The sequence below is a fragment of the Struthio camelus genome, chromosome W, assembly GCF_040807025.1.
Source record: "Struthio camelus isolate bStrCam1 chromosome W, bStrCam1.hap1, whole genome shotgun sequence".
Classification (NCBI taxonomy): domain Eukaryota; kingdom Metazoa; phylum Chordata; class Aves; order Struthioniformes; family Struthionidae; genus Struthio; species Struthio camelus.
This window is the reverse complement of record NC_090981.1, coordinates 33,038,568-33,058,634: the sequence shown is the minus strand read 5'-3', so window position 1 is coordinate 33,058,634 and position 20,067 is coordinate 33,038,568. Positions and strand designations below refer to the sequence as shown.

General features: G+C 38.5%; 1 long non-coding RNA gene across 1 annotated transcript in view; it reads left to right on the top strand.

Moving 5' to 3' along the window:
- LOC104150471 (uncharacterized) overlaps positions 1-20,067 on the top strand; it is an 86,908-nt gene that overhangs the window by 52,365 nt on the left and 14,476 nt on the right. The window contains exons 10-16 of the long non-coding RNA XR_011137284.1: positions 2,450-2,557; positions 8,156-8,246; positions 10,061-10,150; positions 15,572-15,729; positions 15,802-15,958; positions 18,528-18,743; positions 19,748-19,887. This is a non-coding gene — a long non-coding RNA (uncharacterized lncRNA). The remainder of the gene's footprint in view (positions 1-2,449; positions 2,558-8,155; positions 8,247-10,060; positions 10,151-15,571; positions 15,730-15,801; positions 15,959-18,527; positions 18,744-19,747; positions 19,888-20,067) is intronic.

Here is a 20,067-nt window from a genome sequence, read left to right as displayed (position 1 = left end):
TAAGAATGAAGAATAGAAAAGCAGAGTAGAAAAAGGTATTAGGAGAAAAGTTGAACTGTGTAATCCCAGTTGTACAGATGAGCTTTGCATTGGGTCGTACTTTGTGTTGGATCCAGTTCTGCTTTGTAAGCACAATTGCAACCGATTCAGGAGAACAGAACCAGAAAACAAATATTATTGTTCCTCCACTCTTAAAACCTGGCGGCGTAAGCAAATGATTCAGTATTTGCATAACTGAGGAGGTAAAAACCTCCAGCTGGGGGAAGGAAGAGGGCTGGGAACGTGCAGAAGCAAATCTGCTGACGCTGTTTCCTCTGTCAGCACCTGACCTACGCTGGGAAACTTGGCCGTCTTCTGCCCGGAGCTACCTCCCCACTTCCCCAGCGGTGCCGAGCCAGCGAGGCCCGGGCTGCGCCCGGCGGGAGCGGGGGAATCCCTAGCAGGGGAGGCGTGAGTGGCTGGGAGTTAGGATATCCGCAGGCAGTAATGCGAAGGTAAGCCGTTCCTGCCTGTGCGAGCGGTAGTCAGAACCCGTTGCCGCGTAACAATCCTAGATCCAAGCGCGTTCCCTTTTTTTTTTTTTTTTTTAATTAAAATAAATCTGTGTTAATTGCTGACTTCAGTGAGTTGTTGATTCTTGCAGCAGACTGCGTATACGTGTGTGTGGGGACACCCCATTTGATGTTTGAAAGGCTATTTTGTGAGGAGCCCCTGCCGGAGAGGAAGCTGGCCCGGCCTGCGGCAGGAGCAGCACCTTGCTCCAGGAGCGCCGGCTGGGCAGAGGCAGCCCCGGTGCTGCCCCTGGATCACGCGTGTGGAGAGCTCTAGCGTTAAAAACCGCAAGTGTTTCCCGAATTTAGACAGCAGCACAACGAGGGGGTTGAGGACTGCAGTTTTGGGCTTTCAGCTTCTGAAATCCTTGCAAATTGTAGCTGTTTGGCTCTGAGCCCTTGGTACGCGCAGCATTGGCGCGCTTGGGCTCTTCCAGCGGGACGCTCGCCACTCGAAAGCTTCAGCAATACTTTGGCAGCGTAGCTCGGCGTACCTTTCGGTGCTTTGGAGTTTTAAACGGATTCAGTTAAATCTCTACTGTTATTGAAATGAACTTGGTTCATTGCTTTCAGTTCAGCCGTTTTCAATTCCAAATGTAAAATTAAATAATTGAAACAAATCTGTCCAGAGTTTTAGAACATAGTAACTTCCCCCCTCCAAGATTTGCTGATCTGTTTTATAACGATTTGGGAAAGGCCTCTGGAGGAGCTTGTTGTTGCTGTTCCATAAAGGTCACTGTGAGAACCGTGTTACATCTGTAAAACTAGTATGCGTACTAAATTGGGAAAGTATTTGAACAGCTGCGTCCTTAGAAGCTGCAGACTGTCACTGAGGAAGAACAGCGTTGACGAGAACAGTCTTCTGCTGTGCTCTTCTCTTGTGGACGTTTAACGATAATAGCTTTAATAATGTCACTGTGTCAAACGGTGACAATTCTGCATCTTAGAGTTATGAGACAAATTTTTTTATCATTTCATTATTTTCTCATTTCCCTTCCTTTGCTTCCTGAAGACTTCATTCTCATGTGCGTTTTCCTCTGTAGGAGACTATTGGAAAACAAGGTATACAAAATTGATGGAAAAGAAATCTGAAGCTTAATTGTGAATTAATTTGACTTTATTTCTTATTTTTCCGTTTTCAACTGTAATTGAAACGGTGCTCTTCATCTTAAACATGCGCTGCTGGTTATAGAGAGGCCAAGGCCATGGTCTGACGTATGAATATAAATAGCCTTTTTAATGACATAGTGACATAATTTTCTGAGTAAGTAGGTAAGAGCTTGTATAACGTTCTGTAGTTTGCAATAGTGTTTTCTGGAGTTCCGGGGATTTTAGTTAGCGTGTACTTCACTGAAAAATAAGTGTAATTTTCTTACCTTTAATTCCTCTCTGCAATTATAATAGCAGCTAGATCGGTCTGTTTTACGTACAGCATAATCTTCCTGCAAACTAATTAGTAAATAGGATAATCAAATACTCTGCCAAATGGTCTCCCTGCAAAAGAAACACATTTAACACTATCCTGCTTGGGAAAGAATGCCGTTGTCCTTTGGGGTTTTTTTTTGTTTTTGTGTTTTTCTGTTTTTTTTTATTTTTTGCATTCTAGCAACTCGTAGGACATGTATGCATTGAGCATTTTCTTTTCAGTCGAAATAAATCTAAGTGCATGCATCCACTGTAGAAAAAATTAAGCAATTTTTGTTTTTTAATCTTTATTATTAAAGCAGCCTCTTAGTTAAAATTGCACTAACATTTTCACTTAAAACAGGATTAAGATCTTACTGTTTCATGCTTTATTGACATTTAGTAGGAAAATCACTGTTTCGTCATGCTACATCTTCAGAAGTGTTACGTATTATCCAGTGGTATTTATTTTGGTAAAATATTTGCTCTTTCAGGAGAAGCAACGTAAATGGTTCTTCTGCAAAAGTTTTCAGTGAGAGCCCTTATGTGCGCATAGAATCCTTGCAGGAGATCTCGTACGCTGACTCCTCAGCAAACTTCAGGTAAGCACAAAACTAGCTATAACTGCGTTACCAAGCAGGCCAAGTAGTCTCAGTATACTAGTTCCATATGTTTCGAATATCCCCAGTGAGCCCCTGTGACTCCTCATTTCCTTTCCTTCCGCACAGGCTCATCTCTACCCTTTAAGGCAGCTCAGAGCCTTGGATCCCAACCCATGCAAGTCTTCTCCAGACTGCGCTTTATTCCCTTCTCTCAGCCCTGAATCAGGGCTTGAACCTGAACCCTTGAATCAGAGTTGTCTCTTGCTTTGCTGGCTAACTCTTCTGAATGGAGGCACTTCTTATAGGCCTTGTTTCAAATAATGTAGGTAATCTCACTGAATTTATTCACCACTTAGGAATTTGGTTAATAGCTTTTTGAATCTGCGGTAAAGATAGTCACTTCATGACACGCTGCTTCAGCTTCCCTTTTTCCCCTGTTGCGTTTTTGGTCAAGAGGTAAGGTTGTGCAGGAGGATTTCTAATCTGAGAACCTTCTTCAAATCCTCGTTACCCAGCAGCTCCAGGTCGTGTCGGACATGGATGCACCCTGAGTGGAAAGGCGCATGTTCTCTCTGTTGGCACGACAGGGCTGCAAGTCTGCCTTCTCAGGGCTTCCGCCCTGCCGGTTGGAGCAGTGGCGTTAATGGGTGCATTGATGGCTGCAGCCTGGTTAAACTGACCATCCCCTGGAAATACTAATTATAGCTGCCTTTCTGGCAAACTAGTTGAGATTCGCTGAGGTAGAGCTGTTCTCCAAAGAGAGGTAGCAAAGCTTCCTGAGCTATGATACATGCCTCCCTTCGTATCAGTAATTGCTAGCTATGCTTCCACCTGTGTTTTCTCCTCTGCTTCTATCATTTATGGCCGTTGTTGCTTCTAAGAGCTGGGAGAAGATGGGATAATGAGTTAAAAGTAGAGAATTTCAGGTAAATTTGGCTGACAAGGGAGCGGTGCATTAATGGATGCATACTCCGTGTTTCTTAAAAGAAACACTGTCAGTAGCCAGAAAGGAGCTAGGCTCATGCAGGGAGCAGTGGGGCTGTTGCAGCAGGGAGCCACTTGCACCAATCCTCTGCCTGGCTGCAGCCTTCAGAGAGGAGCAAGGCTGTGAGGGGAAGCGAGCAGCACGGGCAGATCCTGCCTCAGCGTTTGTGAATCGTTGCGCTCGGAGTGGTCCACCGCTGCGGAAATACAGACTAGACCTGAAAGCTAAGGGTTGGAAATGCCTTGTGCCTCCAAGATTGTATTTAGAAATGTAATATAATAATAATGTATAGTAATAATATAATAATAATATGTGCTTAGGAGATGTTTTGGGGAAGCAAGGAATAAATGTTAGTTGCAGCGATGATGGGCAAAGAAGTTTTGAGAAGAGGCAATGAAAGAGAAATACAGCAGTAAATAATAAAGCTTGTTTTTATATTGATGGCTACAAAAGAATTGGTAGTCTGTTCCTTCCCCGGAACGTTCTCAAAAGTTTAAAATATGTATAATTCAGGGCCCTCTTAATTCGTTCTGGAATTGTTCATCTCTTTCTTTTTTTTTGTTTTTGGTGGTGGAGGGTGTACTGTAAAGATTTTTTTACTTCAAACAAGAAAAACAAAAAACTTCCTGGAATAGAAGAAAAAGGAGGAGGAGGAGGAGAACTAAGAGAAACACCAGATGTGAAAGGACTCAAAATGTCTGGCAAGAAGGGTAGATAAACAGAATTTATTGTGCAAGTATAAACTCCTTATTAAGATAAAAATATCAGAAAAGGCACTAAGCAATTATAATTTTGTAAGTAGAGCTATTTTTGAGCATCTTTTGTTACTAACGCGAGTAAAATCAACTCGTGTTTAAATACAGTAGACAAAAAGTGCAAGTAATCGCAAATGTATTAAACTTTCCTTGAGATAACTTACATCACTGTGTAATAATGAAGGAAACATTGCAAGTGCCGTCTCTTTTTCCTTTTCTTCAAAACCTGGTATTTTGCTTTATAAATGAAGAAAGTCTAGGCATAAAAGGAAAAGGCCTTATGTGCTTTCTGTGTTTATGCTGCGTGTGAAATGAAGATGCGTTTCTCTAGAAACGTTTGAAGAAATTACGGCTTAAACAAAACTAGAGTATGTTCTACGGGAATTTTCATCAACAGTGCAATTGATTTTCAGCAAAGTGAGAACTGAGAAAGAATTAGCAAGCGAGTGTACGGATGGCCATGCAAAGTGGATCTGCTCAATCTAATGTGATGTTTCAGGTGTCATGTACACAAATGTAAAGGACTGCAGAATTAAAGGTATTGAAGGATCTTTTACACTCCTTCTGTAAGGATAGTTTGATAGAGTGACAGCTCTAATGCATTTTAGTTTAATTCATTTCCAAAAAAAAAAAAAAAAAAAAAAAGCAATTCATTCAGCCTAATTGTGGAAAAAGGGTTGAAACATACAATTAGGTAATAGATTGCCACCACTTACCTCACTAATGAAATCACAGGACACCAGGGTTTCGGGACTTCCTGATTTTCTTGCATGACCATCTTTGTGATGTTGGGGACAACCAGGGAGCTCCCCACTGAGCGTCACTGCGCAGGCGTGGCATATGGTGGTGGTGAGCGTCTTGTTAGCACATGCGCTGTCAACGTTTTACCTTTTAATTTGGTTATTTCTTCATTTTAACAAAAGCTGCTGTGCAGGATTCCCTGGGATTTTTATAGAGTGTTAAATGTAAATGTCAGTGCCTACTTTGTATTTATCCCATAAGTGTATTTGGCAAAAGCTGTGATTTCCTGATAAAGGTAGCTTACATAAAGCATATTTGGGGGAGTTCAGTGATGTAAACTAATTGCCTTTTTTTTTTTTATATGCACGCTACCATTGCGCAGGGAGTATTCTACAGTGAAATTTTGTCATGGTCTCTCAGCAAGCAGTGGCAGAGCAGAGAGCTGGTTCATGATTGGCCAAATCACCGTACCTTTTTGCAGAATTATCCTGAGTCTTGAGGAGTGAAATACTTCGTAGTTGATGTTCCTCCCTGCTAATGTGAGGCAGCCTTGGAGCTTGAGAGGCTCCAGACTGCAATTGTCCGGGGATTCATAGGAAGGAATTCTTCTGTTTTCTTTGCTCATTTCTGGTAATGGAGGCTTCAGGAAAGACTCTCCTTTCCATGAGGAAAAAATGCAAACACATTTTGAATACCTTCTACTTCATGCCTTTTTGCTCCTTTTCTGAAGAGATCTGAAGAGAAACTCAGTTCCCTGCAGTAAAGTTGTTTTGGACTGTTATTATCATCTTGTCAAATGGTCCATAGTAGAAAAATGTGTTTTGTAGTGACTTCCTGGCGTATTTTGACCATGCACGTATGTGATGTGATCTTGACTGAGTAGTATCTTCTGTTGCTCGTAGTGGCGTAGACAGCATTGGCCTTGGTTGCTCTGGGACAATAAAACTGTGGCTTTGCTTTAAAATAACGTCAAGATTTTGCTCAAATGATTTTGCTGTTGATGGGCTGTTCTGCTGTTTTATGCTGGACGGGAACTGTTTGAATGTAAAAATTCTGGTAATTCTTAGTGAATTTTTAGTTGGCTAGTTATCACTGTGTGCATTCATGTACACTGATGTTTCATTTTATTTTTAAGTCTCAGAAATGTATGTAAATTTTTGGCTTATCCCTGTTTCAGCTTTGTGCATTTTATAAAGTAAAGATGAAGCTCTGATAGGGTGGAATAGACTTTGATTTAGGAGATATTTAGGTTCTAAAACAAATGTATAATGTAGCTGTTTCTTAAAATATGTAATGTAAGCTTTTATTTGGCTTACAACTAACTCGCTGTGAGGCTGTCTTCAATACAGCACTGCTTTGCCAGCTGAGCTGACAGGGGACATAAAAATGAATAATTATTAATGAATAATTAATACAGATAAATGCACACACAATTATCTGTAATCTGTTCTTTGAACATATATCCTGCTTATAACTGAAAACAACCACCCACCTTCCCTAGAGTGCGGTGATCAGTTATTTATGGTGCTAGTAGACAAGGGCATATAGTGCCTTAAGTTATAGTTGCACTGATAGTGGGTGGCTGCGATGCATTATTTATCACTCCCCTGTGACTGCCCCTATGACAGGGAGGAAATTCAAAGGGATCGCCTAATATTTCGTGCATAAATATTCATATTCCAGCAAACCTGTCGGTAAAAAGAAATTAAGCTGCGATCTTCAGTGCTAAATTGTAGGGGGGGAGATGGGTGCCACAGAATGTCATAGATTATCCTTGTCCAGTTCCTTCAGTAATTAAGCTGTCTAACCTAGCCATGTCGTTAACATTATGTCAGTATCTAGTGTGGCCGAGAAAATAAAATTTCTCAACCAAAGTATTTGTTGCATGTAATAGTGTCTGTGAATTTTTAACACTTCTTTTTTTCCTTGTGGCTTACATTTGTACTAAAACACTACTGTTTTCGGTGTCAAATAGCATGCTGCAATTGGCCCTTCTTAACATAAGAAAGCATACCGTTGAAAAGAAATAATCTTCATGATCTCAGTTAGTAACTGCATATCAAAACTGTGCCTTGTTGCTGATGGTCTGATGGCTGCGGTGGTGACATGGAAGCCTATGCATGAATTGTGTGTACAGGCTTATCCAGTCAGAATGGTTTATATGATAACTTTTCAAAGATTTCTAGTTGTTTGTTTTAACTAGTGTTTTTTTTTTTTTTTAGTTCACCTGATTAACATTGTGATAAAAACACTTGGACTACCTTCTACCTCTTCTTTGTACTCATGTTCAATTCAAAACTTCTTCTAAAATTTATGTACTTCTCACACTAGTGTTGCAAATGATGACATACGTTAGGAATACGGCATACTTTTTCTCCTTAGGAATGGTCTGAAATGACGGAGTGCTAAGCAATGTTCTACTTCGTATTCAGAGTGCGAACTAAAGCAAGCTCATTTAACTGTATGTTTGTACCAAGTAAGAGTCATTTTAACTGTATGTTTGTACCAAGTAAGAGTCATTTTAAATTCATCAGGATGAAAGTTGATGTATAAGCTTGACAAATGAAATTAATTTGATGTATCTGCTTGTGGATATTTGTGTTATATGCACATACCTACCTTCCTTTTTGTTGTATATGAGAGCTTTTTGTTGAGTGGGAGGGGACACTCAGTTGCATGTGTTTTTATGTATCTGGACTTTTCAGACAAAACCTTATGATTGAAGTCTATGGCTTGCAAAGAATCTCAGCAAGGAGGACCACCATGTAGTGTTAATCTCTTCAGATTTAAGGGCCTTTTCCATCTGTATTTGTGCAAGTATGATGGTTCACAGAGGAATGACATCAGTTATGCTTGAAGTCAACGCTTCATGCAATGGTGATCAAGGCTTATTAGTTTGTATTTACAGAGATATACTTAAATATTTAGTCTGTTTGCTTACTTCCTGGTTCTCTGCTATTGTTTTTATAGATGTGTCAAGTGGAATTATCAAAATAATAGGCAAAGGTGTTTTCTACAATAAATGAAATTGTAAATTCAGATTTTCCTAATATAGCATTAAGGTCTTCTGTTTTTCTTGTATGAGTTGTCAAATACCACACATACTCTGTATTTCAGTAGCAGTACTGATGAATCCCAAAAGGACTTCACAAATCCATGCTGTAGCTTTTTCTCTGTTTCAACTGGTGTAAACTCATCTTTCTTTTAAGTAAGTAAAGAATCTCTGTATCAAAATTTATTGTATCTGTTGGAAGAAAGCTTGAATACTTGGATACTAACAGAAGTAGTTTGAGAGGTGGAACTTTCTCTCAATGTTGATTGAAGTTACTTAAATTGTTCTGAACTTAAATTAGCATAGCTCAGGCCATAACTTGAACTGGTACAGGCTGTCGCAAAATCACAGCCTTTCAAGACTCTGTGACACTGTTTTATTAGATATTTGTGTCTAAAAATTGAATTCAATGTTTCAAATTTATAAATGGAAGCAGCTTTAAGTTTGTGCAAGACTTATAGCTGTGGGGAAGGGAAGTTAAATATCTCACTCCCACTGATCTGAGGGAGTCCTGTGGACAGTTTACACAATTCTGTTATAAAACAGAATCTTGTTTTTCATCCAGGAAAAAAGTCAGTCTTTTCCTTACAAACAGATGGAATTAGTTCAGGAAGGCTGGAAGCAATGAGCAGCTCAGTTCCACCTCTGCAATAACAGACTAAGAACAGGCATCCATCTCCTTAGACTTTTCCTGTAAAACAAATCTGTTAAATTTGGTATATAAACTTAAGAAACTAATAACTGGTATATATCCTTATCCAGAGAAGCCCAAAATCTTCTGTGTCTGTCATAGCTGAGGATATTGAGAGTGAGAACCATTTAGGCTTATATGCAGGTCACTGAATTAACAATGCAAAACAAATACTGGGTGAAGGTTATTAAACTTTTGAAACAGCCATCTTTGAGACTGCCCCTGAGGCAGGTGCGGTTTTTCGAAGGTACAGTATCACAGGTGAATGTCTATTCAGTTATGGACTTGCAACTGATATGAGCAGCCAGATCTTTTGTAAGTGATACTTTCCAGTGTTTTGGGGTACTTTGTGTTGCTTAAAAATCAGAACCATCTCTCGGTTCAGTCCCCTTCTCTATGAGTTCAGTAAACTGTTTCTGATTTCTTTTTGGTGACAAAACAAAAAAGATCCTCCTTCTATTGTTCGAGACTATGATGCTGATTCTGCTTATGGACAGTGATGGGAGGAGGCCATAAAATCAGCTCTTCTTGACCATTGCTTGAGTTGAAAAATTAGGGCAGAGGTAGTCAGTTATGGCAAGCAATTCTGATGTTCTCTTTGACAAGTACAAGGTTATGGTTATCCAAAGTTCCTGCCAAACTGGACATAGTTTTTTCCAGTCTGCCTACTTTGTTTCACATCTCAATTTTCCTAGGCCAAGGAAAAGCACGTACTGGGTATGATTAAAACAATTTCCTTTTATGTTAACAGGATTTTGTCAGTAAAAGCTCATCAAACCTATGGTGTTTGTGAAAGTGCTAAAAGGACAATCAGTATCCTTATTGTAAGTGTCTACATAGGTGTTAGATTGTCCGTGCCACTAAATATAATATAATATAGTGGGGAAGAGAAGAACCTGCTAGATGATCAAGTTTCATTTGAGTTGAGCCAGGTCGCCTCTGCAATGTCAGCAAATTCTGATATATTTAGACTTCACATGGGAAGTCCTTCAGTCATTATTGAAGTAGAATTTCTCTTTATCTGCTCTAGTGCCTGTAAAAGACTGTCCACACAGATTATACTCTCCTGAAGAAAAAACGTTTATTTTCCAGTAACTGATTTTTTGGAAGTGTTTCACTTCAGATTCAGCCACTCACCTTTCACCTGTGTCTTGACAGCCAAATTTTATTGGTGAAATGATTGAGAGGTGATTGAGGCTACCTTGCCCTCCGTGTCCTTAGTTTCTACAGAAACCAGCTCTTCTAGGATGTTGTTTCCAACATGTTGCTTTTTTTAAAGGAATCTAATTGTGCCTCGATTTCATGAAAATCCTAAGTGGAATCTTTATGAATCTTCATGAACATCCTGAAGAACTGCAATTACTACTAGGTAAGTAACCATTTGTTTATATATCCATGCTTTTATTTAATCATGCTGGTCTAATTTACTTCGTATAAACTATTTCTAGCAGTTTTGATCTTTTTGTGTGTGTAAGCAAAACCCTTTGGACTTGTTTGCCTGTCGCTGACTTAGCGTAGCACATCTATTATTCTCCGAGTGATTTGTAGACCTTGTACTTCATAATGACATAAACGTCAAGTATGGTATACCAGCAATTTAGTCATTAGGGGTCTGACACTTAATTTTACCCTTTCTGATATCTCCACATGACATTTAAAAAAAAAAATATGTATTCTGATTTCACTGTTCAGGATTTAGGTTAGGAAGGGATTTAACAGATACATAATAGGGTTTTTGTGACAGGAGTATTACCAGCTGACAGTAGACTGTGGATGAAATGATCAGTTGCTTTATAGTATAAAATCATTGTAAGACAAGATAATCGCTGCTTAATTCATGTGAAATGACAACCTTAGACACTAAATACAAAACCCTAAGTTTAAATAATGTTAACATACAGAATATTTAGTTAAGATTTTGGTTGTATTATACATTGTTGTAGTCTCTATGTTGAGCTATGAAAGCATCATAAATATCTGCTGTACATCATGATGGTTTTATATAAAAAAACTGGCTACAGGTGAGGACAGTTTAAAAAAAAAAAAAAAAAAAAAAAAAGGAGGATTGTATACTAGTCTCCCCAGCACACTATGTTCTCATAGGTAGGTCTTGCTTCTCAGCTTCATCATAATCATCTCAGAGGCTTTTTGAATTGGAGCAAATGCTGCTCAATCTCCCCTGTTCCTTAGGATTTCTTGTCATCTGCTGCCGGCTCCTCACTGCTACCCTCCAGACTTCTCACTCCAGGCTGTGGTGTGAGGGGGAATACAGCTCCCTCAGCAGTATTTGCTGTCCAAGGAGCTGCTCTGTGTCTCAAGGAATAGATGGCTTCAGATTCTCTACCGTTGAACAACATGATGCTTAAACAGTGCAGTGGAATAGAACTGATACATTTCTTTTTGTAGTCCTCAGTTCCTTAAACTCTTTTTTTTCCATGATGAGGGAATGATATCCTTTTTTTTCCCTTCCAGATTTGGTGGTTGTGTAAGATAGTGCTCCTCTGTCTCTGTATCTTATATTATTTTTTCTCGTGTATTGTTGTTCTCATGTTTTTCTTAGTTTGTCTTGTCTAAGATTCATAGTTCTCTGATGGATAGATTCCCCCAGAATAATTACGAAGTGGTATGGTTTTTCAGAAAAGATAAAACTTCATAAAATATACTTGTCTAGAAATCAAATTAGAATCACTTCTCTAGAGAAATAAGATTTTATTTGTATAAAAATAATATATATACATATTTATGCAAACATATGCGCGTGTGTGTGTGTACACGCATATCTGTGTAGACACACAGCATGCTCCAGGAAAAGTCTAGCACTGTTGGTGAGTCACCTTTATGTTGTGTAACCACAGCTTTGGTTATTAATGCTCTATATCCAAGGGGCAAAGTAACTAAAAATCTAATTCCTTGGTTATAGGGGAAATTAGAACAAGTGTTCATGGAAACAAAGCATTACAGAAATATCTGATGCTGTTTTCATAATAAGGAATGTCAACATTAGAGTTCTGTGGTCGTATCAATCTTAAATCTTGGAAAAGTCATTCATCCAGAAGTGACATGAGTGTGCTGACATAGCGAAGGGAAGGTGAAAATTATTTTCTGTTTTTTGTTGATGATAGCAAAGTTTATTACTCGGAAAGAAGGCCCAAATTCATTCAGCATCTCTGCACTCCAGCAGAATTTACCTATTTCTTCATATTAAAACAGTTTAAGTAATTGCTGACGGCACCTAAGCCCACGTAATTTTCTAAGAGGCATGGTTTACGCCACTGAAGGAATAACAGAGCTATTACCATGTATGTGTTGATCAAGTTGGCATGAGACATCACTGTCAAAATGTTTGCTTTTTCAGTGGCGCTTTGGTGGATGCTTCCTCCGCCTCTTTTTAGTAAAGGAATTCAGTGCTTCCATTCCACATCTACTTGAGACTGCATGGACAGTGCTATTATCTGCATCTGAGACGAGCACAGAATTTCTTAACTTTCTATGGGTATGCTGTAAGTTTACTAATAGTGAAACGCAGTACAGGATCCAAATCCTTGTTATTTTCTCCTTTCTCTCACCCCTTCCGAAATGATGACAACAGTTTCGCCTCCATTTTTAGTTGGTCGTTGTAATCTCTGCTGCCTAGCCAGTAGCCTTTTCTCCCAAGCTTTCATGTTGAGCACCTTCCTTCTTTGCTTTTCCTCCCCAGTTCTTTCTCTTCGTGAACTATTTTCCCCTCTTCTCTGCTCTCTGTGTGTCTTCAAAGAATGTGTTGCTACTTGAGCACATTTTCTTCTTCTAGACTCCGCGTGCTGTCCTGAGTGTTAAAATGGTGTTGAGATATGGTGAGTGGGGAGTTCCTGGTTATATATGTTCAGTCTAGCTCAAAAATAACTGGCAGAAAGACTGAGGGAAAGCTTACGTTAGTAGCTGCAACCCTGCTGTGGTTGATGTGAGTGTCTGAGCAACATTGTGGACCTGGAATATTTAAACATTTTGAGGCTTGAGGGAAGAGGGATTTTCTAATTTTCGTTTAATTTTTGATTTCTGTTTCCAGAGTCTTTGAGACATACTTCCCAGTTTTTGTTTCCTGCAGCTATGAGAGCTGGAAATCCTCCCTTTCTGCCCTCCCCCATCTTTTGGGGTTTGACCTAAATTAATCAATTCATCATGTTAAGTGCATGAGCAAAACTTTTACGAGACTTGGGATAAAATTGTAGCATGGTACTTGTCATACATGACACTAAGCCTTGGTTTGTGAGCATCCCCGAGAAAACACACTGAGAGCCTGGGAATTTTTTTTAAGGCTTCCATGCCGGTCCTCCATGTAATCAACATTTGGTATGCTCACTGTACGCTCACTGCTTAAAAATACTTAAATAGGCTGTTGGGTGGAAGAGAGTTTTCTCAGAAATCTGACGCCATTAACGTATTCTACTGAACATCTTTTTTTCTGTAGAAATGGGTCCTTGAAAAAGTTATGACTGCTTGATATAAGTCACTGTGTTAGTGCTCCTCCTGAAAACGGCTTAGGCTCACCTCGCAGTCTTTTTGTCGTGCCGTGGAGCAGACTAGGCAAAGCCACGTGTTCTGGCTGGGAGCACCGGTTTTGGGACCGTGTTATATGGCTTTACTGCTCTGCTCAGGGAGAAGCCAGTTCTTGTTAACGCTGTCGTTTAACTCTGCAGGTTGTTATTAGGGCAGGTGCGTTTGATTCTTTCTATAAAAGCACGTGGTTTTTGAGTACTGTATGTTAAGTCTATGTTAGACCTACCCCAAAACTTCAGAAACTAGTCAATATTTTAAATGTCATATTTGTTGCAGTTGATTTTTATTTGCGAATGTTTGGTTTAATATCCTCAAATTTTTGATATGCGTTCTTTAGCATTTTTAAGGTTATTGCAATCATTTTACTCCAGTTTGTTTAGACTGCAAGCTTAGGGCAAAGACTGGATTTGGTCTCCGCCTGTGTGGCGGTTAAAATAACGAGGTAACTGATCATTGCCTGGAACTCTAGGCTTTACTTAAGTATGGATAGCATCTTGTGTTATTTAAAAACAAGTAATTCCCTGAGCAGCAGAAATAGTAAAATCTGCTTTCATACGGGTATATCTCTCAGTTGGATCCTTGCATGTCTAATATAGTGTAATTCCAGATATGCTTTTTTCTGTGAGTGAGGCATAAATAACATCTGTTCCTTGGTGTGGATTCTCTGGCATCTAATAAAGCATGAGTGTATGCTGGAGCCTTATTGTTTATTGTGAGAACTTAAATCATTTTTCTCCTCTACCCACTGCCTGTTTTCATCAAGCTAGTGGTGTTTTCGAGGTCTTCTCACTCTTCAAGTTTGGTTGAAAACGACTCAAAAGTTATTGTGCGGGTGCCTGATGAGAAGTCCCAAGAGGGCAGAAATGTGACTGCATAAAGCCGTTTTTCTTTTGGAGATCGAGCTAAAGATGTATCCAGTCCAACCAATCATTCTATTTTCCTCTTAGAGTGTTAAGATATTGTAGTTGTTTATGGTCAGTTATACTAGGATGCTGTTGTTGCTGAAAGAGCAATTTGTTTAGACTTGGATGATGGTTTCCCCTTTTAAACATTTGTTTGTTTATAGCTTTGCTTTCTGAAATTCCTTAAGTGATCTCTTAACCATATTTAACTGAACCACAGATTTCTCCATGGAGCAGCAACACTTACGTAACTCAGAGCCATGTGAACACTTGCAACAAGAGGGCATGCAGTTTTGTACAATCCCAGTGTAGCATTTACCTGCTGACAGTTTTGGGAGCCTTCTTAAATTAACTCTTTGCAAAGAAGTAACCAACCATTTGATCTTTAAAATGACTACAGGCAAAATGTTCTGAAGATAACTTGTGAGTCTTGTTCAAAAAATATGTGACTTGTCATGCTTTTCTGTGAGTTTAGATATTCAATTTCAAAGTAAATGAAGTGGGAAGAAAAAAGAAAGGTAATTTACCCCACATACCATGCAACGTGGTAGCAAGATGCAAGTTGTCTGTATGTCCTAACATAGGAAAAACCACAATATATCGGTATGGATTATTATAATAAACTCTCCAAAATTTGACAGTCTCCATAGGATGCATCGAGCTAATTTTGTAGGTGTTGTTACTTGGCTCCCTTACAGTGACCCCCAGCATACAGGGAAAAGCTGTGATTCTCAACACAGAATAGTAAAGAAGCAGCAGCAGGCAGGTGTTCCTTAAATGCAATGTGGGAACAGATATTGCAGCAAGCAGGGTGCTGTTCACTGTGCAAAGATGTGCATGCGCCAAACGTGCTGGTTACTACCCGGAGGCAAGTGCTGAGCTATGGGGGCTGCCTTTGGTAGTAAAAGCCCACTGCTTGAATAGTGAGAAGTGACAGATAAAAAGGTTTCCAGTAGGAGTGTGAACTACCGTAGTGTGAGCTAGAGGCCCAAGCATGCCTCCAGTTATTAGACGTGAGTTTAGCCCAGTAGTCTATTATCCATAATATGCCCTTGCAGAGTCTTGAATTTGGTAATACTCAGTGCGCAGATAATACATCTGTCATGTGTCATCTATGGAATTAGGCCTCTGGTGACAATTGTATCAGATAGATATCTATTTTGCCCACTGTAATTGTATATGATCTCATAAACCATCTATTAATATTAACACAGCACAACAGCAGAAATCCTGAAGGTTTTGCTAATATATTGAATGCAGACAGTACTTGTTCCCTGGTGTTAAACCATTTGTCTCTTATCTGCCCTCCTCTTATCTTGGAAGTTGACTTTTTGTGTTTAAACATGTTTCAGCCTGAAATATTTAAACTTGGGTGGCTGCTTCGTTGGTGTTTCTTGACGATAGTGTGAGAATGTCAACAGTTGGAATTTGCCAGTATTCTCAGCACCCAGAGGACAAGTTACTGAATTACCTAGTCCCTCTGTTTGTTTCCCTCCGTGTTCTGTTAGAGGTAAAACTCTTTCTAAAAATACTTCTTAATTAAGAGATGATTGTATCATTTGAATCTGTGAATATTTTAAAGGCTTGACGGGAAGACCCGAGTCAAGAAGTCACAGCAGAAGAGGTGCTTGCAGCTCTGCTGGTGATTCCCCAGAGAGCCCCCTCAGCAAGGGGCTGAAAGGGCTGCCGAGGCCCTGGTGGAAGCTACTCACTTTTCTAGGCTAAAGGCAACGCAACAGGTGAGAGAATCTGTTGGGTTGGTGCCTTTCTTTAATGACTGCGTTTTGGTTTTATCCTTGTCAGCGAGTTATAGGTACTTCTGTGCAGACTTTGCTCTACTGGCTGTTTTGTAAGGAGGGAGATGTTACTCATCTGTTCTTTGTATGGAAAGAGAAGACAAATACGGTGTGGTTGTTAGAAAGCTGAAAGACGTCAGGGAAGGCTTCTAGGAAAGGATCAGACTGAGCTGACACTGGGTTTTTGTGTGTGTGTGTGTGTGTGTTTTTTCTTTTGAGCAGAACTTATATGTACACAAACTATATGACACAGTTTTTGTATTGTCTTCAGTATGGTATAAATTTTTTATGCTGTTCAATTTTTTATGAACTTCCCTCATTTTCAGACAAGTATTTCAGCGCTAGTTTTCAAAGGCCTATTTCTAATTTTAAAGAGAAGGCACTCTGTTATAAACGCCAATTTTGCACCAATCATTTGCAGAGATAACTTCTTCTCTCTTAAATGTCTTATGCAAAGCACAATTGTTATTTAGATTTTTTGTAGCTATATGGGCACTGTTAGATATGCATGGAGTCTGCATAGCTCATTGTGTTAAATCCAATGCTTAGAGAATAAATTGACAGAAATTTGAAATTCTTAAAAATGGGATCTAGATCTTTATAACAAAAATAAACATATTTCAAAATGTTATTACAATTTTGATAACATTAGTAATCCAGAATTTATCATTGCTTACAGCTAGCAATTTTTTTCAGAGTTAACACCATCGGAACTTTTTTGTCTGCTAAGGCATTTTAACGTCACGCGTGAGTGCTGGAATGAATGAGACTATCGGTTATTTACACAGTCAATCACAGCAGAGACCGCTGGGTTAGTCAGATTTCATAGCAGCTCTGTGATTTATTTTAAGAGTGCTTTCAGCAATTTAACCTGCGACTGGTGCATTTTGTTATGGGATTCAGTACTGGAATAATAGTCACTGTAATTTTGATTCCGAGTGATTTGAACAACATTTAAATAGTAAAAGGTATTAACAATTTGGTTAAAATTTTTTATTTAAAATAGAATTCAGAGAGCCTAAGTGTCCCGGACATCCTTTTATTGGTAGTTTACAAATGTTGTAAATATATTTTTAGTGGATTTATGTGCATGACTTTTGGAAATATAATTGTGCCTTCTGACAAATGGATTTTACTGCTCGTTATTTTCAGTTCTACTTATTGTAAAGAAGCAAATTATACATAGGAGTCTAGACTAAGAAATTCATATAACACTGTTTATAAGGATCATTTAATTCAAAAATACGTAATTGTGGTTATAGTCTATCAGAAACGTCTTGAGAAACTTGATCTGTAAGGCTGCTTGTATTTGTCAATTTGCTTTGCTTATCTTATAATTACTGTTGTGTAAGGATCCTATTAAAAGCATTACAACTTTTATGCAGATGGAGGCGATATGAAAGAAAAAGATGTCTCTCTGAAGCTTGTGAACAATGTTTGAACTCCACAGACTTTAAAAAAAAAAAAAAAAATTGGTGAACTATAAGACACGGTTTAAAAACCGAACAGTTTATAATGAAACTCAGACTCAGATTGAAGGGCCTTAGCTGAGGTTACTGAGGCACCATGAAATACAGTAAATTGCATAGTATGTTGTGATGGAGAAAAGGAGGTATAAACGTCTTGTTTTTTTGAGCTCTAGTAGCTCTTATTGTGAGTGGTCATGTCTAAGTTTTAGCAATCAAGTCATGCTCAGAGAGACAAAGTGCTATAAAATGTCTGTATATATTAACCGTAACAGTATCATGAACTCTTTTATGTAAGTGTTGGTAGATTAATATTAATCTTACTGAAAGTAGTGATCTGTGGGCTCTTGAAAAGCTTTTGAAAAGCTCTGCAAATAGTAAATAAGGAAAGTAAACATATTGCAAATAGGCTTATGTTTGCTAATCAGAAGTAGCTTGATTCTACAGAATCTAAAAAGAATGAAAATCAGTAATTAAGTCATTTGGATGGATTGATTCCTTGATCATCTGAATGACTTTCAGTTCCATCAGTTCTGAGAAATTAAGAAGGGAAATAATAGTGTCAAACTGTTTGGATTCAGTAGCTCTACTTAATTTTTTAAAATACTGTTTTCATCCCGTGTCCAGTAATCCGTCTATGTGGTATTTTTATATACACCATGAATGGCTTACTTCACTGACTAGCATGGTGTTGAGTTCCCCCCTGTTCTCTCAACCTTATTTCACACGGAACTATCCAACTTTTGAAGTACCTTGTGTTGTTACAATTCTGTATTTTGTGTGTGTGTGTGTGTTGCCTGAGGTTCCCATGGAAGAAAATGTGTTGGTAGCAACTTGAGCAGGAGAGGTTACTGGAAAATGTAAATTTTTAAAGATCACTCTAAATTGTGACATGACAGTAGTAAATGACAGAATGCTCTCTCTTGGACAAATGCTTTCTGTTTGTCGCTCTTGGGTGCTTAGTTGTTGTCTCAAACTACTGGTAGTTAGTTTATAATTTGCTAAGTAAATATATGATGATAGGTTTTTTTTTTTTTTTTTTGCAGAATCTATAGTCACCAACTACGTAACGACAGGAACAATGACTGCTCGTTTAGTCTGCAGAAAAAGTTTTACTTTCTTTGTGTGTTAATCTCATGTTGCCATGGAGCCTTGCTTTGAAAGGTAGTCACAAAGGTGCTTGAATAAGTAGTGTAAACACAGAAGCAGTTCCTTGAAGTATTTCCACAAAATGGAAGGATTAAAAACCTGAAATTCAGGAGGTACTAAAGTTAAAATATTGTTTCATGACACTTACATTTTTGACTTTGGAGAAAACGGTCTTTTTTCCGAAGGCTAGCAATAACTAATTCTGGTTTTTGGACCAATATTAGGAGTTTTTTAAATTAAATGGTCCATTAAAAGCGATGGGTCTGGTACAGACAACTGTATTGACCTGAGGTTCAGTTCAAGAAAATTCTGAGAAATTTAAGTAAGCACTATTTCTGAGTAAGTGCTTCCTGGAATTAATTTTCCCAATTTGTAACTCAAAACATTTTTGTAAATTGTCTCAAATTCATTATTCTTAGATTGCTGTAACATGTGCTTTGCTGTAATTTCTTGCAAGAGTGTTTTTCCTGTGAGAAATTTTGTCCTCCTTCCTTTCCAATCTGATAATTATTTTCAGATGTCAGAATAAACGTGACTGATTAAGCATATCCTCAGTTTTTTTCCCTCTTCAAACTAGAGACATGTTGCTGCTGATGAATCAGGACGTATTCTGAAAGCTAGGCTAACACTATTTATGAAACATGGCCAGATCAGGTATCTTGGATGGCAAGGCAGTACTGAGATACCAGCTAGATTTATTCTGTACTTTATTCACAATAAAAACACGATAAATGAAAATAGTGGTACATGTGAATAATGAAGACCACCTGTGACTTTGGTCTTTTGTTTTGTATTTGCATTTGCAAGCATTATTAGGTTATAAATATACTGCAGAAAGGACTGTGTTATTTCCTTGTATATTCCCTGCCAAATATGGTTGGCTACTTGCATATCATTATTAAATGCTAATTAAAAAAACTCCATACAACCTATTACAGGACACAGTGATCTATTACGGAAGAGAAACAGTAGGGAAAACAAGAATTCCATTAAGACTGTGAAAAAAGCATTCTTGACAGCTTTCGTCTTTCTTTTGTTTCTCCGCTCTGTGGCTGCAAAGTAACTCCTTTTCTGACATAAGGAAGAATACTGAGAGGGATTTAAATGTTTCTTTTAGTATCACGAGCCATTCTATGTGTTTTGATTTGGAAATAGTTGGTGATACTGAGGGCAGAACTGGAAAACAGCACATGCTCCCTAAGATGCTCTCAGTCTATTGATACACTCAGTGATTCCACGCTAGTTCCCAAAGAAGAGGTAAGATGTTTTAAAAGTTTTTCTGTCCGTTTTATGAAATCAGACAGACCTGGTATAATGCTGTACAGTAAAGGTATTCATTAATATGCAGATATTAATACAGAGAGTCCAAAAAAGCATTGTTTGAAAGGCATGTTCTTACTCAATTCCTTTGTCATTTCAGATTTTAGTGCAATTTTA